This window comes from Sceloporus occidentalis, unplaced genomic scaffold, assembly GCF_023333645.1.
Source record: "Sceloporus occidentalis isolate IW3139 unplaced genomic scaffold, rSceOcc1.0.p SCAF_5, whole genome shotgun sequence".
NCBI classification, from domain to species: domain Eukaryota; kingdom Metazoa; phylum Chordata; class Lepidosauria; order Squamata; family Phrynosomatidae; genus Sceloporus; species Sceloporus occidentalis.
In genome coordinates, this window is record NW_028316985.1 from 140,633,147 (window position 1) to 140,653,923 (window position 20,777).

Below are 20,777 nucleotides of genomic sequence, written 5' to 3' on the forward strand. Positions count from 1 at the left end.
TAATACTAGTATTCTGATTCTACATGTATTACCTGGAAGGAAGCATGTAAGTAAAGCAGTTTGGAGAAGTCACTTTTGCCCACTCAAAGTTTCCAAAGTACCATGGCCTCTGGCCATAATGGAGGGTTGCAATCCAGAGTTGCAGTCCAAAAAAGTAACTTTTACAGCTCAGGAAGCGTTTCTGATCTTTAACATGATGAAAATGAGAAGAGAAAAATCTCTATCCATCCTTTCCAAGGTTGCATCTGCACTGCAGAAATAATCCTGTTTCACAGCACTTGGGGTCAATGCTATGGAATTCTGGGAATTGTACTTATGACACCAGAGCTCTCTAACAGAGAAGCAGTCTCCCAAAACCAAAATTCCCAGAATTCCATAGCATTGAGCCATGGCAGCTATAGTGGTGTGAAACTGGATTGTTTCTGCAGTGCGGATGCAGCCCAAATCACTTATATTTTAATGAAAACTCTATGATGTCCTCCCATGTTGGAGTGTTTGTTATTCAGGGACAAAAAATGAGCTCACCAGTCTTTGCAAATCCACCCAGAAGTGTAGCAAACTGATGGTTTTTGCTGTGACTGGAAGAAGTGAAAGAGGATATTCTCTCCCAGTAAGAATTATATATTTTCATTCATTCATTCCCTGACTCTGTTTCCTTTTGATTGGTTCAGTGAATCCTATGGCCCAGTTCCTGCCAACACTTTTATGTCTCCTACATTCTTTGGAATGTACCAATAGGGCTCTTACTGAATGTAGTTTGCATCCCAAATAATTCTACTAGAGATTGTAGAAGCATATGCTTCTAGTGAAGGCTAATCCCCACTAAGGTTACACATCATTACTTTTACTGATGAGCTGAGTACAAAGATAAGAAAGTAAAGTTGTTGTGTCTGGGTTTAACAAACCTTTCATAAGCAATATTTCTGCTTCCAAGGAAAGAGATAATATTAGAGAAAAATATTAGAAAGTGTGTCTTATGGGCAAAATGTGTCTCTTGCCTTATCTCTACCCCCACACACATCAAATTTAGTGTTCTTACTAGTTTTGCAGGCAGACTACAACTGGAATATCTTACTCAGCTGAAAATTACCACTATAATGTACATTTTGCTTATGAGGCTAAGATTTGAACAATTTTCAAAACATCATATTTTGGTTTTGAGACAGGAGCTATGTGGCCTTCAAAAGTTGTTATTTTATAAAACATTTTGAACCACCTAATGATATATGTTGTCTCCCAAAATACCCAAGATGTTGCATCATACAGTCATTTGATAATCCCAAAAACACAAAGAACAAGTTACCTAAATAATGCATTAGGAAGCAGAAAAATGAGGGCGAGAGAAGAACATCATCTAATGTGTAAGACTCGTGAATTCTGAGTACTGTACATGGTTCTACTTCAACAAACCATTTCATTTAGGGTTGCCAGAGTGAAAACTTGAGACAGCTCCTATACTTTTAATGGTTGTTCAGAACAGGAAATTTCAGCAGGCACTGTTTGCCACAAAACAAACTAACAAGAATCCCTTGCTGAAATTCCCACTTTTCTTTTGGTGTGTGGCATCAAGTTATTTCCAATATATATTTCCAGTGCAAGTTGTTTCCAGCAAGCCATGTGGCGACCTTAAGACAACACTATTATGGGATTTTCTTAGAAAGATTTTTCACAGGGGGATTCCCCTTCCTGCCCATGGTCACCCAGAGAGTTTCTATGGCCAAGTGGGGATTCAAACCCTGGTCTGCAAAGTCACAGTCCAACACTCAAACCAATACAACATGCTAGCTCTCTACACAACCATTAAAGATACAGGGCTGACTCCAGCTTTTTACTCTGGTAAACCTAACTGTCCACTTGACAAATACAAGACTAAATAAATTCCATTTTGCAGAAGCTACTGTAGCATAGTGGACTGAAGTCCATGAAAACTTACATCAGATAGAAGGTGTTATTCTTTTACATGCCACAAGACTTTCTCTTCTTTTGCTGCAAAAAATCAACACAGGATCCTCCCAGAAATAATTTAAATATTGGATCCTTTCACCCTCTATATGACAGCCTTACAAATAAGGTCCATATGCCACGTTACACACATGATAATTTCAGATGTTAGCCTCATAAGATGTACTTGGCAAATACTTGGCAAATAAATGCTCTGTCATTCTAACAAATTTAACTAATTACTATATAACTAATTATAGCTCAGGTCCAAGATATCTGACAGACCATAGCACCACATATGAGCCTGCTCAGGCATTAAGACCTTTAGGAGAGGCTCTTTCCACCACCCTCACAGCTGCAATTGGAGAAGTAAAACAGTGCCTTTTCAGTGATGGCCCACCACAGCTCTGGAATTTCCTTCCTAGGCTGCATCTGCAGCTCAGGTACCACCACAAACTACAATTCCCAGAATTCCATAGCACTGAGCCATGGCAGTTAAAGTGATGTCAAATCAGATTATTTCTCTAGTGCGGATCCAGCCCTAGGTAGCCTAGACCTGTCCATCCCTTCCTTGCAGTTCTTCCACCAGGAAGGCAAACTTATTTTACTTTAACAGGCTTTTGAAACTAAAGGTTTTAAAAGAAAGTGCTTCAAGAAGATGCTAAACTGTTTTCTAAACTGCTTTTTATCATTTTAATTGTATGATTTAAATTGTTTCGTGAAGTTGTTAACTTAATTCTGTGTTAACATGTTTTAATTTGTAAGATGCCTTGACTTCCCGCTTTGGGGAAAAGGCAAGATATAAATAAATGTGTTTGTTGTTGCTGTAGTTGTATTTATTGCTGTACAGCTGAACCAAGCAATGGATTCCAAATCCAAATCCAAGTTCAAAGCAAGCAGAGGAGTAGTGGTGGTGATATATTTCATGTTCTGTCATTGTGGTTCATGATATATATTTGATACACTTGATTTTTTGCCTTTCCTCCTAGGAATTCAAGACAACATACCTGGTCCTCCTCCACATGTTTACCCTCACAAAAATCCTATGAGGTAGTTTAGGATAAGTGACTGGCTAGACCCAGTGAGTCATCCAATGAGTATCATGGCCAAATGAGGATCTGAACCCAACACTCTACCCACTACATAACTACCAATACATGACATGGGCTAATGCCAGGTAATGCTGGTAGTATGTAGTTCTTGGGGGGAAAGAAGATTCTGTTTTAACAATGGAAAAACTGAACAAGATCATTTGACAGCCATTTCTTTCTTATACATTCAGCACCACTGCCTTTTTATTGGTTTATTTACATTTTTCAAAATAAGGGACCAGAATGAAACAGCAAAAACATACATATGAAGCAGCCAGATCAAAATGAACTCCACCTTCTAGGCTGGCAATAAAGGAGTCTCAGATGTCTGAAAACATTATGGTTAGTGGGCATCGGAGTAACTTCTCATACTACATTTCCTCATGTTTTCCAAGGTTGTCAAGGTCATACTATGAAATGTTGCTGTCATTTGCTCTCTCAATGACACTGAAGTATGAAAACAAAATACCAGGCTTGTTTATATGTAAACTGATCCTGACACAGAGGCAGCTAGGACAGGAAGTGACAGAAGGCATTCTGCATATTTCGTATGTCCAAGATTAGCCCTTGTCTTAATTTAACTATGCTGGACAACTGCCTTTGAGTTGCAGGGCAGAAATGTGGAAAGCTGCTATTCACACTCTCTGCACAAAATGAAGAATGAAACGGTGAGTCAATCTGAGCTACTCTTCAGGAAGCTTTGGACTATTCTTTCCTGACTTGGGATGGGGGAATAATGTTGCATAATAATGTTATTGGTCTGCAACTCTTATCAGCACCAGAAATTATAACCAGTGGTGAAGAATACCGAGAGTTGCAGTCCAATAACATCTAGAGGCCTGTCTGACTGCTACCAGTTTTGGAAGGATGAATATGACAGACCTTGAGGATTCCAGATTAGCCCATTTGTGATGCCCTAGATGTTGATGCACTGGAATGGCCATCAGGCATAGCCAATTGTGAAAGATGGTGGGAGTGTCGTTCCAATGACATCTATAAAGCCACCGGCCATCCACCCTGTATTAAAGATGTACATTAAGATATTTTTGTTGCAGTCTTTTCTTACCTTCATGGATTATTCATTGCAACTACCTTAGAATTTCCATCAAAAGAAGCTTAGTTTACTTCCTCTGCATGAATGGGACTGAATTAGGAACAGACTATTCCCAAGATGTTGCCAGTAGAAATCTGGGACCATCATATGCAAAAGGAAGGCAACATCACTGGCACCTACATTGAGGTCAAATTGCTAACTGAACCAAGAACTGTAGTTACTATCCTCTTCCTCAATTGGTAAAATACCCCCAGTACTTCCCAAACAAAAGGCAGAGAGAAGCATAGCAACTTCCATGCCACTATTTGAAGCATCAAAATATCTTCAGGTTTTGGCATTCAAACATTCCCTCTGCTCACCTTTCCTTTTACACAAGGAACATACTGGTATGGAAGCTTTTTTGCTTGAATGCCTCCAGCCAGTGGTGTTTCCACCACCATGTTTCCTGTTGAACAAGAACAGACCAATGGGCTGGGTTGTCAGTTTGGCCATACATCATGAAGATGACACCATGCTTTAGCCACAAAGCTGCCAAACAAAACCCAACCCTTCTTCCAACGTTAGATGATGGGGATTGCCCCACTACTGCTAGCATAATCTTTGCTCTCCTCTGTACAGTTGGCCCCCCATATTTGCTTTGACTTTTGCAGAATTTATTTATTTATTTATGGTATTTATACCCCGATTATTCACGGATTTGATCAATATGTTCTCTCTAGGAATCTTTATGTCCTCCAACTTGACTATTGTCAGCTTCTGCCAAAAGTCACACTGGAGGACCTAGTGATTCCTAGAGAGAACACTTCTCTAGGCATTTATAGGTCCTACTTCTGGCAGATCTTGACCACAGAATTGCCCTGGAGATTTCTAGAAGGGTGTTCTCTCAGGTTAAAAAATTAGTAGGTTTTTTTATTTGCAGTTTTTCCACTTTCACAAGGGTCCTGTGCCCCTAATCCCAGAGAATGTAGAGGGTCAACTGTAGTTTTTAAATGAGTGAAAGGTCTGGCTACTCATCTCATTCACCAGAGGACAGTATGAAAGCCAGGCTGATAAACAGAATTGTTTGGGCTTTAAAGTTAACCAAGACACCAAACCTACACTAGTGATTGCCACCCTTCTAATATTACACGTGGGAGCAAAGGAGTGATTTACTATACACAACATAGGTGAGGCCTCAAACATTAGTTAGACCTTACACCTACAGCCAGAAATGATTTCCAACAGTTTAAGCACACTGGGATAACCTTTATCATCTCTTGATGTGGCTCTCAGGGAGAGGCAATGCTTTGTCATGATATGATAAGAGGCAACAGTCCTGCAATAAGTGGCTGTATAACAATAATGTACTATTATAGTTTTATACATGTTCAATATATCAAGCTGGGATCAGAGTTTGTCACAACTACAGCTGACGTTTTCAGTCTGCCTCAAGATAAGAGTTTGCACATACACTGCACTTTTAAACAAGCTATGTTTTCTAAAGTGTCATTTTAAGCTGTTTTATGAACGTATATTGCACATAAATAGACACATGTTTGTCTTTCTATATGGACTCAATCACATACCTTAGTGTGTAAACAAAAAACACACAAAAATGGGATACCAAATTATTAAACTCATAAGTTCATACGTTATTGCTCTCACTATAAATACCAAAGTTATACCATAGTTTTGGAGGGATGAAATATTAATAGCATCACCAGGAGATTGCTTATCAATATGTAATCAATATCAAGCATTTTATTCTCCTCCTATCTGCGACTGATACAATAAACTACAGTATACAATTAGTATATAGAAAGCACAATAAGTTTCTGCAATTAATGCTCACACTATTTTTCACAGAATTCTGATTCAAACTTGACAATGCTAAAACCTCTTATCTTTGTGTCTACAAGTCATCTAAAATGTTATGAATATTATCTGAAATCCAAACTTACCATGTGAAGCATGTTCCTAGTAAAGATGCATGCAAAGCCAAAGTAGCTTAGACACCTATAATAAAAAGCCACCAATTTCCTCAGAGACTTTCAAAAGACAAAAAAACTCTTTTCTGATAGCCTAGTAATAAGAGAAATACTGGAGTTTAGCACCTCTGCTATGCTGAATGCCTGTCCTCCATCAAAAACAGAAGACAAGTTTGACTTAAAAACAACAACAGGAAATGGGGAAAATGTTTAAAATCACAGATACCTTTTCACCTGGGAGAGTTTGCAATGCTCCTGTTACAAAGAGAATTTTCCCACTTTATGTAGAAGAAGAAATCTGGCATGGGCCCAGATTTTGCAAAACCACTGTAAAAGAGCAGGAAATTGTCAATTTTCTTTTCTTTGTTATGGCTTTTCCTGCTTCTGCATCATCCCATAGTTTCTTCAGGCAGAAACTTTTTTTTCCAGCCAGCTCCAGGAACAGAAGATGGATAAAATCTTTCTTTACTTCTCTCTCTCTCTCTCTTTCTTTTCTTTTTCAACTTCCAGCTGATGTTCAGCACTCTCAAAGGGAGATTACCCAAATTCTAAAATAGATGTTACTCATCTGCAGCAGAAGAGTTTCAAAGTGACCTCACACAGGGCCTCCACCCCCTCCTAAAAACAAACTGGGAGGAGGAGCACTTCTCTCTCTCCCTCTCTACTTACATCAACAGTGCAGAACTGCTGTTAGCAATCTCAGCCAGAGTGTTTTCTTAACACCACTCTGAAAATATACTCTTCAATGAAAATTAATGCAAGGAAGTAGAGTCAGCCCTCTGCATCCATGGATTTCCTATCCACTGCTTCAACCACTGGCCTGATAATATTCCAAAAATGTAAATTTGCAAAAAGCAAACATTGATTTTGCCATTTTATATACGGGACACCATTTTACTAAGCCATAGTATTTAATGGGACTTGAGCATCCATGGATTTTGGTATCCACAGCGGGTCCTGGAAACCAAACCCCATCAGATACCCAGGGCCCAGTGTACTTACTGTATAGTAAACTTTTATGGTATTTAGAAAGGCAGTGATAAGGAGAGCATTGGTTGCCATCTTTAAAATGTAAGTAGCAGTTTTAACAGTTTTGGAATGATCAGCCAATTATAATGAATAGTAACTGATTTCTGCTGAAAATCTGGCCTAAGAAAGTACAGGCACAGTAATATTTTGATGTGTAATCTTTGTCAGGGAGGCTTCTATACGGAGTATGTGTGCTTTTTGTGTTTTTAAACTTTTGTATGCTTAACGTAATTTTATATTGTTTTGCCAAAATGATTTTGTTTTTATATTTGTATTGTAAATTTGTTAACTGATTTTATCTGTGAACTGCCTTGGGTCCCTTTCCAGGAGAAAGGAGGCAAATAAAAAAAATAAATATTTAATAAACAGAACATAAACAGAAACCTAAGGGAATCAGTACCATTTAAACAACTTTAAAGTGAAGGCAAAATTTTTATGTAAGAAAAAGCAAGTAAATAAAATGACATTGAAGGGATTCGGTTAAAGAAACACAGTTCAGAAAAAGAACAGGAAAGAACTGTTTGTTTTGTTTTGTTATAATGGATTTATAAATGAATGTTCTGGAGTGACTTTACTGTTTGTTTCAGTTTCAGTTAGAGGGTTTCCCTATTTTGTTTATGTAATGCAACCAGGAAAAGAATGAGAGGTTCCTTTAAATTCCTCTTTTTTCACATCTTTGCTCCACTGTTTTACAATGTAATGAGTTCTGGACATTATCCTTCCAACATTTACAGATTGCTTATCTGTCCCCACTTGGGCTCACAGCAAGGATGTAATGTAGTTAGTAAACAGAGACAAGAAAAATCAAGCAAACAATATAGCCAAACCTTCTTAATCTTTTTCTAGCAGCAGATTTTACTGTTGGTTAACTGTCAGAGCATTCACACATCTGCTTTTTACAGTTGAAGAGAGGAACTCAAAAGACAAGAGTTCTGTCCAGTTGTCAGGAGAATTTCACAAATGTAAGTAATCTAAATATCAAAGACACTAAAAATACCCAACAGCTGGCAATTCTCAGTTGATTAATTAAAGCAACAACAAAAAGGGCAGTTGTATATGCATATCATTGATAGTAAGATCTGATCCAGAATTTTAGACACTTTGTCCAAGTATCGTTCAAGCAATTTTTAATCTCAGTGCAAATTTGAATCTCAGTGCAAATGTTTTACATCCAAACTAAAAACAGATCTACAGCCTGTTTTCAAAAGCCTTTGGCCTATTTCCAGTATACTGTACAAACGTTCATTCTTACTAAGTCACACTCACAGAGGACTGAAGTATTATATAATGCCCAATGAAATCAACACTGAGCGTTATTGCATATGTAGCATACATCACTTTCTTTTAGATTGTTGAGAATGCTAGGACAACTGAAGCTTAGTGGGGAAGCTAAATCCTACACACCCACCATCCCCAGCTGACCTGATTCATAGTCTGATGTAATCGCAGAGGAGAGAGTGAAGCATGCAAACACCACATTCCCTCAGCAGCTCACACGATTCATTGAAATGACACCAGCTGGCCCAGGTGGAGTGTTAGGACTGCCAAAGGCAACACTGCCAAAATATTATTTCTTCAAGCTGGTCCAGGAACATAAGAGACCCCATACAATTGTGTGGAATTCTGACGCCATTCAGCTAGTTTCCAGTTTCTAGCATGATTTGCATGCAGATGTGTAACAGTAAGGAAAACAAAGCACACAGCACAACAGCAGTTTCCTTTGAAGAGAGACCAAGGGCCCTTTCACACTATACCATTATAGCACTATCGTTCCACTTTAACTACCACAATTCCATCCTATGGAATCCTCAAATATGTAGTTTAGGGAGCGGTATTTAGAAATCTAAATGAGAGAGTGTTACTGCCTCACCAACCTACAAATCCCACTAGATCCAAGCAATTATGTTTGGCCCCGACCCTCTGGAACACGCTGCCCATAGAGCTCCGCTCGGCCACCTCCCTGGCCCAGTTCAGGAAGGAACTAAAAACCTTCCTGATCAAGTCAGCATTCCCCGATATAAGTGGCAAGCTGGCCAGAATGTATTTTAATTGTAGATTTTAATGTATTTTATTGTATTTTGTGTATCTGTTTATTATGCTGTACACCGCCCTGATTGTAAGAAGGGCGGTATAAAAATAAAACTTTTATTTATTTATTATTTAATTATGCTATAACTGTGGAGTATGAATCAGCTCCAGGACTGTGCTTAGCCCCAAACTGTTGTGCACTAATCCAAATGGCAGATCAAGGACTGGCAAAGTAAGCATAGGTAGCAGAGTCAGAAAGTGCAGCTCAACATGCATTGGATTAGTTGGTATTTCTCGTCTCCTGGATCATCTAATCAAAATAGCATCTATCACCTAAGTGCAGCCTAAATTTCTGTAGCAGAGACTTAGGGGGTATGAATGCCATGCTGCCAGAGTGCCATAACACTGCCCACCATCCCTTGGGTGGGCGGCATGACACCGGCTTGGGGGCGTCATCAGGGCACAGATCATCTAAACACCACGCTCCCAGACCTCCCCCATGCCAGCATATTGTGCCAGTGTGTTCAGGCTCTTAGTCTCAGGGGTGTTGCAAGATCCCTTTGCATACTGATTTTCCAGCCATGGCTATGTCTCTGAATTCCAAAGAAGGAGACTCCACTGCAGTGATTAAATGCCTGTAGTGCAGCCAGTCACTCACAAACCACAAAGTTGTGATTTTAATACCAGCCAGGGGCTCAGGGTCAACTCAGCCTGGCATCCTTTTGAGGTCATTAAAATGAGTACCCAGCTTGTTGGGGGCAATTAGCTTACAGTTGTAAACCACCTAGGGAGTGCTTCAGTGCACTGATAAGTGGTATAGAAATGTACTTGCTATTTCTATTGCTATCCCATGCTCAAACAGCTTTTACTGTCAGAAAGTTCTTCCTAATGTTTAGGTGGAATCTCTTTTCCTGTAGACAGTAATACCACTGCTTGGAACATTGTGGAAAATTGAAATGGCCACTGATTCAGCTGCCTGCTAGTGGTCAAAATGCTGTTACCATCATTCCTGCTTAGCATTGCTTTTACATTGTACTGGTATTTGTTGCAACTGTTGTAAGCTGCCTTGAGCCCTGATCTGGGGGAAATGTGGGGAGAGGAAGGGGTTAATACTAATACTATTAATAATGATTAACCATCATCATCATGTCTTTTCTGCCATCCTGGCTGGCTTAGCTTACTATGTGGCTTTACTGTGGGAATGGGCATTTGCTCCTCTGTGTCAAGCAACAAAAATTATTGGGGGTACCCCTGGAGCCCAGTGGCACAGGTAGCTCTCCCTCAGAGGACACTTTGGCCCAGGGTGCTTTGGAACTTATTCTGCACATAGTCATCACGGCTGCCAGCCTTTGTCAGGCCTACCCTTGATTTTTCTGATGTCCTTTGATCAAAATATAGTCATTCCTTTTCACTGTGTGCTTGGTGCACGGTCCTTATCAAAACAACGCAACACGAATGTGCAGCATTGCTTCCGTTTTGACAGATTCACAGTGTCGTGTGCAACAACCATTGATTGGTGACCAGTGTGCAAAAAGGCTGCTTTGTACAGAAGGTGGAAGCAACCGCCTTTGCCAAAAGAATCATAACTAAAACAAGAGCATGAAGACTCAGGGCAGCATTAAAGGAAAATCCATTTGGCTGATGTCTTTGCCCCAGGCAGAAACTGTAAAACAGAGGCAAAAAGCACAAGGAGTGCCCTAAGAAAGAAAATAAAGAAAAGACCAGGAGGAAAAGGACCTTTTTCCCCTTAAGTGCACCCCACACACAATGGGAACACAGCCATAGTGCTTTTGCAAAGGTGAATGCCATAGAATTCCAGAAGAAAGAAACATTGTCCTGTTCTCCCAACACTTCTTGAAGCTAAGGCTTTGTCTTAGCTGCAGAACTTGGCAGAGAGATGGATGTGTCTTAAGCAAGTTTTTCCAGGTGATGCTTAAGCCAGTTAGTGCATTTCTCATGTGGCCCAGCCTTAGAACAAAAAGCTTAACATTTCCTTGAATATGACTTCAGTTTAAAATGTGACAACTGTTTTCTATAATACATCCACAAAGGCTCATTTATTTAAGAATATAACTCAGTCCAGGTTTATTTTCTTTGTGAAGCTACGAAACAGGATTGCTGCCAGAGAATTTTGAAACTATCCTTATCAGATTCTTTTTTTCCTATCTCATCCTCCATTTAGCTCAATATAAAATATAAATATGTAGCAGCTACAGCAGGCATTATAGATAACAACATTATTAGATAACAAAAAAGGTCTAGTTCCACTAGTAAAGAAGACACGACAGGTCTTAGATCAGACGTGGGCAACTTGAGTGTATCCAGATATTGGCCTGTAATGCCCATAATTCTTCACCACTGGTTATGATGCCTAAGGTTGATGGGAGTTAACAGTTGAGCAACACCTAGAAGGCCACAGGTTGACTAACTCCTGTCTTGGATTTATGTATTAGTTAATATCAATAATTAATAAAACTTTAATTATATTGAAAATGCATATTATTTTTTATTTTTATATTTATATTGTACATTAATTAAATAAAACTTTATATGGCTGGAAGATCATTTGAGAAAAATACAAGGGCTGGGAATTGTAGGTTTGGGCATCATTTAGCCTCCCCTGTCAGAGAGCTCTGGTGCCACAACAAACTACAATTCCCAGGATCCCATAGCATTGAGCCATAGCAGCTAAAGAGGTGTCAAATTGGATTATTTCTGCAGTGCAGATGCAACCAAGAGCTTGTCTTTGGAGCTAAAAATGAGGTAGATATTAACTAAACAAAGGTAAATATATTACCGCTCACTGGGTGACCTCGGATAAGTGACACTCTCTCAGCCTAAGAGCAATGGCAAACTGTACAAATCCTTGTGAATAAATAAATACATATTATCATTGTAAGTCAGAGTCAACTTGAATGCACATAACAACAACAATAAAGTAGCCAGTATCAAAGATGAACAAAAACTATCAATGTGTTTTCACATTTCACAAGAATGTTAGCTTCCATAATTTTCCACACTATCCTTCCTCAACATCATACCCTCCGGAGGGTTGGGGTTATAAATCCTCAATCTCCTAGCCAGCTGTACTCCAATTTATATGGACCATACTAAGTTGGGAAAGGCTGAACTTTCAATTTCTAGATAATTCCTAAACAAACCTAAGGATGCTCCACCTTAGTATGCCCCACCTTGTTGTGTCAATAGCCTGCATGACTAGTGGACATGCATCATGCAAAGCTTCTCTCAAGCTGAATTGGATTTCAGCCTAGAAAGCATGGGAATCCTGCCAGGAAGGAAAAAGTCTACTTTCTCAGTGGATTCCCTTGCTATTTGGCAGGCCTGATCACATTATAAAATCTGTGCAATTCTTTTAACCAAAACAAATTTCCCCTGTTTATTTACTCGTTATTGGAAAATAACTGATGAGAGGATTTGGGGGACAATAAAATGAAACAGAAGGCCATGTACTAGTTTCTGAAGTTCTAAAAGTCATTAATTACATACTGTGCAGTCTAGAAGAAGCAATTAACCACTTATCTTGATTTTCTCAATTTAGAAAATGGTATTTTCATGGCCTATAAAAATCAGTGAAGATTCAGGTGTTGAAGGAGAGTGTGCTAAAAGGGCAGCTCTCAACTGCTGTCATTGCTACAACAATCTATACTGTTCTGTCGGGGGGGGGGGGGATTTGGAGGAGTCTGAATCCCTCAAAGGCTAATTCTTAGTCTAACCAAATACCTTAATGTCACCAGATCCCATATGATCATGGAAGCTAAGCAGGGCCAGTCCTGGTTATTACTTGGATGGGAAATCGCCAATGAATATCAGGAGCTGCAAGCTATATTTTAGAGGCAGGAACTGGCAAAACAACCTCTGAATATTCCTTGCCTACGAAAACCCTATGGAATTCATGGGGTCATCGACAGGTGACTTGAAAGCACACACACAAAATCACAGATTCTAAACAGCCCCATAAAGATATTGCTGTTTGTAGATACTGACAAAAGATTTATCTCTGCCTCCCCCTTTTAAAGTCTTACTTAACAGTGTTCACTTAACCACTGTTTTCTCTGCATGCCAGTATTTGCTTAGTAAACATGCAGAGATTGGAATGGGGGTGGGAGCAACAGCAAGTACCTTCAACCTAAAGAATAGTGGTGTTTTAAACTGATCCAAAAATTCCTAGTTGATGTGCTCCATAAGCTTTGGCAGGCCTGGTATTTTTTATTTTGACACTGAAGCGCATGAAGCATTTATTACTATTCATACATCTTACAACAACGAAGCACTTTCCCAGAACACTAACTTTCACACAGCATGCCATCACTTAAACTTTTCCAGTTTTCCAGAGGATTGGGTTTATTCCAAGGGACCCCAACCCACACACTGTTCTTGCCTGACCTTTGAAAAATGTCTACATGTTCATATATTTTAAATGCTTTAAGATGCACATATTGACAATTAACTCACTGTTCTACCCCTGTTAAACTTTAGACAGAGCCTCTCCCAACAATTCTGCCCTATTAACCTCATTCATTTAGGGTCCCCCCCTTCCCATCTGCTTCTATAAACCTCTCAGGATGATCTCATTCTCATTTGAGGTATGAATAGAGAAATCTTCAGAAGCATGTCACTGAATACTAAGTAGCTGTTCTTTCAAAGGTTAAAGATTCCTTCCAAACACACACACTCCAAAGTCAATTCTTTCATACATATCTGAACTTTATGGTGAACCAGAAAGATCCCCAGATCTACTAAAGGAAGGTATTCTGTAATCCCCCGGGAATGGAAGAAAGAGAGTCTGATGGCACCTTTAGGAGTTTACTTACAAGCCTTCCATTCTGTTTTTCCAGTGACTGAAATACAGCCTCTAAGGAAAAGAGTCCAAGTCTGCTCCCTGCAGCATTCAGACAATTGGTCCCATTATGACCATGAGGAGGCTGTGTTAAAGGGTGGCCTTGCAAAAACATAAACAGCTTGTCAGCACAACCAAAGAGGAGGGACTGTCCTATCAGGGGACAACGTCGGCCAATGATCAGCCTCTCTTGCAGTCTGTTTGGGTCAGATATTGTGTTTCATTCTTAAGAGGAAAGTGGGGGAGTGAGAAAAGCCCGGGCCATAGCTCTGCTCACTCAACTGCATGCATGTGCTTGGAGCAGAGAGAAATATAAATCACTCAACCACTCTAGCAAAAGCACATATTTGCTCCATCTGCTAAGTAAAAACCCACAGTGTTAACACTTCATGCACGAGTCCTGCTTTTGTGTTAATTAGTAAAAAAGATTCATACAAGCATGTGCAACAAGACTATGAAGCATTTTATCTTGCTCTGACAACTGCAATTCAATAATCCTTCGATTATTTGATTAGTATTGGGAAGTGATGGCTGCAAGTCCTTGCTCAGCCTTGTTTTTCTTTTAGTAAGTTGCTATTTCCCAACCTAACCTAAAACCCTAAAGGCACCAGATCCCATCTCAGGGTGACATCAGATGCGAAGGAGGATAATAAGGCACTGCAAAATATGGGGCATTCTAGAAAAATAGAGAACATCACAAAATAAAAGCTGAAAACAATCATAAAGATATACAGTCCGCCCTCTGTAGCCAGGGATTCAAACATCTATGGCTTGAGAATATTTTAAAAATAAATTCCAAAAAGCAAACACTGATTTTTGGCATTTTATATAAGGGACATGATTTTACTCTCCATTGCATTTGGGACTTGAGCATCCACTGATTTCGTTATCCACGGGGGTCCTGTAACCAAACCCCTGTGGATACCAAGGGGCCACTGTAAGTTCATGCTTCATAGTCATGCTCAAAATGGAGGACATGTCCTGGAAAAGGAGGATGTCTGGTCACCTTCTCCCATCTGATCTTGGAAGCAGGATCAGCCCTGTTTAGTACATGAAATCATAGCAGTTAAAGTGGAATGTAAGTGCTGCGACTATGTAGTGTGAAAGGGTACTGAGTCTCTAATACATTTCTAGTGCTTCCATGATTTAACTTGAATCATTCCAGCAATGTAAACTGGCAGTCTGTTGCCTTTGTCTTATATGGCATTAAGCAGATTATAGTATTAGTATAAGCGAAAGTACTGTATACATGAATGGTCAAAACATGTACGGGGAAGTTACAGTCTACACTGTGTTACATTTTGGTGGTCTGCTATGTGACACAGAATCATATTCCAGGCTGTAGTCTTTCTTGTGAACACAGCATGCTTCTTAAAAAGCATGCAGTTTCTCTATGCAGGAAATGCAACCATCATTCCACATATAGCCAAATTGTAATTCAGCATTGAAGATGTATGTGAAAAGGCAGTAGTATTATGTTATTAGCAATATTGATTGGAAAAGGTTTCTTCTAGATCTTTCGATCAATAAATGTGTCAAGCCCCTGTGGCAGAGTTTGTTCTGAATGTTAGCTTGTTCCAACAATGGAATATTGCTTTCAGCCCTGGTGCTGTGCTGTGACTGATAGAGAATCAGTAGGGATTTAACCTTTGGGAAATCAGCGGGACATGGTTCTTCGTGCACATAGTCTAATCAATATCAGTACCAGAATTTTGCCTATATTAACTTTCTCATAAACCTAAATATGCTTTTTATGACATATCATAAAATACATGTCAAGGAGATTCATAGCCAGCTAGAGATAACAAAATGATTTAAGGTGTGATCTTACATATGCTTAATTTAGTGGTATGTTCCTTTGAAGCATTTAGGACTAAAGCAGTCTCTGCCAGCATATATTCCATTAAAACAGAAGTGATGTATGGATACCTGCATTTCCCTGCTGCATTGATCTATACATTTTACATCAAGTGACTAAAATATAGCCTTTCTGCTTTTGAATGATACAGAATTCCAGAAACTGGATCTTCATTTTAAAAAATTAGTAGGAAATTAATAATATTGCTTCATTTGATGAAATTATTTTGTGTGTAATGGGGGTGCGTAACATATTGATCTTCAGGCATACATCCTCATATATTTACTAGATACATGAGGAGGCTGCAGGAATGTGACTTGCTGGTTGCATCTCCATGACAACACATTTACCACCCATGGTCCTCAATGGCAATGCATTTGGAGTCAATCCTACATTCCTGTAATGGTATACCTCTGGGAATCGCAAACTAATTGCAGAACCCATCCACAATACACAAATATAACACAATGATACTGTAATTGCCATGCTGCACCCAATAGAACCTTGAAATGTGTCATTTGAAGAGTCACTACAGCTAATTCTAAATCCTAAACTGCAAACCCAAGGATTTCATAGGATGTAACCATGGCAGTTGAAGTGGAATCAAAGCATTGTGATTGTACTGTGCAAAAGGACACAAGAAACATGCAGGACAGGAGTCCTGATAAGACTGAATTACTGTACACATCATTTTGTGTCTTAACAGTATGTATAATAACATTTTGATAACATATGGGAGATCTGGGCACTTCATTAATTACTGGTTAGAGTGTTGGACTACGTCTCTGGAATCCAGGGTTCAATTCCCCACTTGGCCATGAAACCCACTGGGTGACATGCTCTCAGCCTCAGGCGAAGTCAATGGCAAACTCCTCTGAACAAATCTTGCCAAGAAAACCCCAGGATAGGTCTGCCTTAGGAGAGTCATAATTCAGAAATTACTTGAAGGAACATAACAACAATATGGGAGATCTGGGCATTTTATTAATTAACTAGCAGAGTTTTTAAAGTTGAAAATAATTTTTAAATGCTAGCATTTTAAAGTTTTTTCTGCTAAGTAGAAAAATATAAGCAAAATATAGGAAAACACAGCTGTGAAAGAAGCACATAAAATTCAATGTCAGTAAAGGTTTATTTAAATATTAATTCAGGGAAGATGAAAAACAATAGAGAAGAGAAAAAATGCCCTTCCATAGAGCCACCTTAGCCACAGCTGTAGTAAAAATTCAAGCAAATGTTGTCTCCCCAAGAATGGAAAAAGTGGATGTAGACCAACCATACCAGCAAAACTTATATAGCTGTATCATGAGAATTCATGCTTTTCTTAACCATTTTATAAGAGCCTTTAGTGGAATAATTTGATAGCATGTATGCAAATATTCCATAGGTGCTGTGTGTTTGTTTAAACCAGTTATAGTGATAAAGTACATCTGATTCCTACAAATACCCTGCATTGACAGGAGTCTGAAGCTGAAATTCTAGGCAAATCTACATTATGAGCAATTAAGCAAAGTGCAACTATATCAGCAGTACACATAAGCGACTTAAGCTTTTCTTTGTATTCCTTAATGGAATGTGTTATATGTCATCTTTCCATTAACCCAGTTTTTGTGAGAATTGTTCTGTCCCTTATCTAAGGTCACTGTGTTAAAAGCTAAAATTCTGGATCTCATTGTGTCTACTGATAGCTTTTCTCTTTGATCACAGGTACAACTAAGACTGAAAGCTAGCAATGTCCACAGAAAAAACTGAGCACATTGAAGTCGGGATAATGACTACACGAGTCTGAATCCTACTGAAAGAACCCATTTCTTGCCTACTCTATTCTGAGGAATGGCAATTGTTAACCACAACAATCAGATCTTTGAGCAAGTCTTTTGCAAAATGTCATCTGGAGTTCCTGGTACCAGCCACGTGCCATTTGTGCTCTTGTTCTTTACTGCTATTGCTTTTCATTGCTCTTTATCAATTCTTTCTTAATTGAAATTTTATTATTGCTATCTTCAGTGGAATTTGTGAAAGTCAACATTAGATGAATATTTGTTTGCATACATCTTTTGCATATACAGTAACAAAAGTGACACACCTCACCGCTGCCAAAAAATGATTTAAAAATAAATTGATGCAATGTAGACATCATGTGGAATATCCAATATTAGATACTATTTTCTTCCACTAAAAGCAGTTTGGAGAAAATAATTTTGATGGAGGAGGGAATGGCTCTAATACTTTTCCTTGCACTGTTGTCCAATCCAGACTCCCTCCTCACTTCGAACTTCTATTAGATGGTGAAAGGAAAGCATTCAATTAATCATCACAGTAGCGTTATCTTAACATCATTCTTCCTCTTTTCAAAATGCAATACTGTCCAATATATTTTCAATATCCAATACTGTCTCTCCCACATGATGTATAGGCCATATGGTGGATTTGTGTTCGAAAAAGGCCTTCTGGAATATAGACTGATTATAATTGCCAAGGTCCAATCTATATATTTTAGTGTAGGGAAAGTATACACCAAGGCTGTATACCAGACATTAGACCAATCCATCAAAGCTACATCTGAAATATTGGTTTTTTTAAAGGTGTGTGTGTTTAATAAACTACTCCAAACAGCTGGATACCTTTCTCTATATTTGTCACGAGTCTTGTTCAGATAAGGCAAGGGTGGGCAGCTGTCCTGGCCCTCCATGGGATCTTGGGAACATTGCCATGCAACTACAAGCATTTTTTTCCCTTTGCTTAATAGTTTCTGCCCAAAAAGGCCCTCCCACAACTCCATGAGGACATGTAGGCAGTTTCACCATGATAGGGGGCATTTTAGACCCAGATGAAGGCTTTTTTTTAGTCCAGAAGTGACCCAGAAGGTCACAAATAATCCTGCCCTGGGCCTTAAAAAAGTCCCTGGATGCCAAAGACATGACATAATTCATCCTCATGGCTTTAAAGAGGCCTGGAGGTCATTTGAGCATCCTCCCCCAAGTTTGCCAAATTTTGTTTCAAAATATTTGGAGTGGGGGGACTGAAGACATGGCTCATGGGCTGCTCTTTGCCCAGTGTGGGAATTTGACAGAAATATAAAGAAAAACCGTGCTTAACTGTTTATCTAAACAACTCTATCTAGGGATAGTCAAAGTGTGGCCCAACCTCATTTTTGTGGGCCTCAGGCATATATCAGACCACCCCCAAAACTGGAAAAAAAGCATTAAGACAAAAAAAGAAAAATCAGCCCCAAATCATCAACACTGCCACAGGACAGTTCTAAGATGTGGTCTGTTCACTTGTTTCTTTCTCACAACTCTCAAAATATAGGAAAAAATCTAAAAAGTTGACTTTGGAAGCAGGAGTAACATTAGATTACTCTTGGTGCTTCCAAAACACAAATTTGTGGACCACTTGATGTGATGGGGAGATGAAGAAAATAAATGGTCCTTGCCCCCAATATCATGAATCCTAGGAACAAATCTGAATGGCTGTTTAATTTGCATACCATACCATAGAAAGAAAAACATAATCTACAGAACTAAAAAAAGAACGTACTTTATTCAAGACAGATACAGAAATGTTGTGCAATTTTGTTTACTACCTATGTTAAATATTGCCTCAGTGCAATCTTTTTTCCCCACATTTTCTGAGAACAAAGCTGGCATGTTGAACGGGAAGCAATTATTAAGATTCTGTACCCAAAGTGTCAAGGTCAGCACTAAACTGAACTACCACCAGCATCTCCGTAATTACACTGTAAATAATTGCTTCTTTTTTAATCAATAATTATTGATTCCTAAGTACTGTGTTTCATGGCTGATAAGACCCATGCAGTAGCATTCATAATTAGTTCTACACAAAGAAGGTACATTATGTGCATCATTCTGCTGCTTTAAAACTGCCTTTTATCATCATGACTTCTAGGGTTTTTAAAAATGTATATTTGCACATTTTCAGATTGCAACATCTTATGGTGAATTAATGGCACTAGCCGTTCACGTAAAGAAACAAGAGGTACTGGAAATGATAAGATGGCAAAATATGCTTTAAAACAAACTGCAGTTTGCATACCCAAAGGCAGAAAAATGCTTACAGTTCAAGAATACATTACACCAGGAGCATGTTCACATTAATCTATATTGGGCAGTTTTTAATTTAAGTCCTTAACCAGTTTTGAGCTTCACTGGTTAGCTTTTGCTTTGTAATTACCTACTGCCTGAGCAATAACTGATTACTAATTTTATCTGTTGGCTAGAGAACTGTTACAAATCCATGGCCATCTAGGTTTTAACAGTTTTCACAATTAATTCTGGCATAGCATCTTCCATGTCTAATCCCATATATGTTTTTCCATGAAGCATAAATTCTATGTTTGAACTAGCCAGGGGTGGGGGGCGGACAATATCAGAGGACCATGTATTCTGGTACCTGGAAGAGGTTATCATTTACGTGATATGTGTAGAATATATATGCCATGTTTAAATCATACATTGTTTTAATTGTACCAGAACCACAATTAAACTTCCCCACTTAGTTTATGTGTGGTTGAAGGCATCACTAGAATATTTCCAGTATTTATTTATTACTAACATTTATATCCACCACTTCTTTTCATGAATTCAAGACAACCAGTATTACTTTTTCCTCCTCACTTTATCCTCAAAACCCTGTGAAATAAGTTAGGTTGATACAGAATACAGCCAGAATCAATCAAATCTCAGACCAATATTCTAATTGTGAGTCAGTTGCTCTGCTTCTTTGAGCAATCTTGTCTAGGTGGTGAGAGACAGTGTGGCATAGTGGTTTGAGCAGAGACTAGGTTTTGATTCCCAGCTTGACTATCAAAACCACTGGGTGATCTTGGGAAAGTCACATGCTCTCAGTCTAGGAGGAAGGCAATGAGGTGGTTAGCTAGTGATGGAGGGGTTAGCTAGTATTATACTGTAATGTGTGTAGTGTGCCAGGA

At 38.9% G+C, this 20,777-nt stretch overlaps 1 protein-coding gene and 1 long non-coding RNA gene across 6 annotated transcripts in view; one reads left to right on the top strand and one right to left on the bottom strand.

The window, feature by feature from the left end:
* Positions 1-20,777, bottom strand: part of TRIM2 (tripartite motif containing 2) — a 67,965-nt gene that overhangs the window by 41,968 nt on the left and 5,220 nt on the right. Inside the window, exon 1 of one of the 5 annotated variants that reach the window (XM_089525665.1) lies at positions 13,943-14,033. The exons of the other annotated variants lie outside the window; for them this stretch is intronic. The gene's annotated coding sequence lies outside the window, so the exon portion shown is untranslated. Of the gene's footprint in view, positions 1-13,942; positions 14,034-20,777 lie in introns of those variants that run through there. 5 annotated transcript variants of the gene reach the window in all.
* Positions 3,600-18,447, top strand: LOC149312907 (uncharacterized). The gene is made up of 3 exons (XR_016281332.1): positions 3,600-3,700; positions 7,985-8,044; positions 17,534-18,447. It is a non-coding gene; the product is annotated as an uncharacterized LOC149312907 (long non-coding RNA).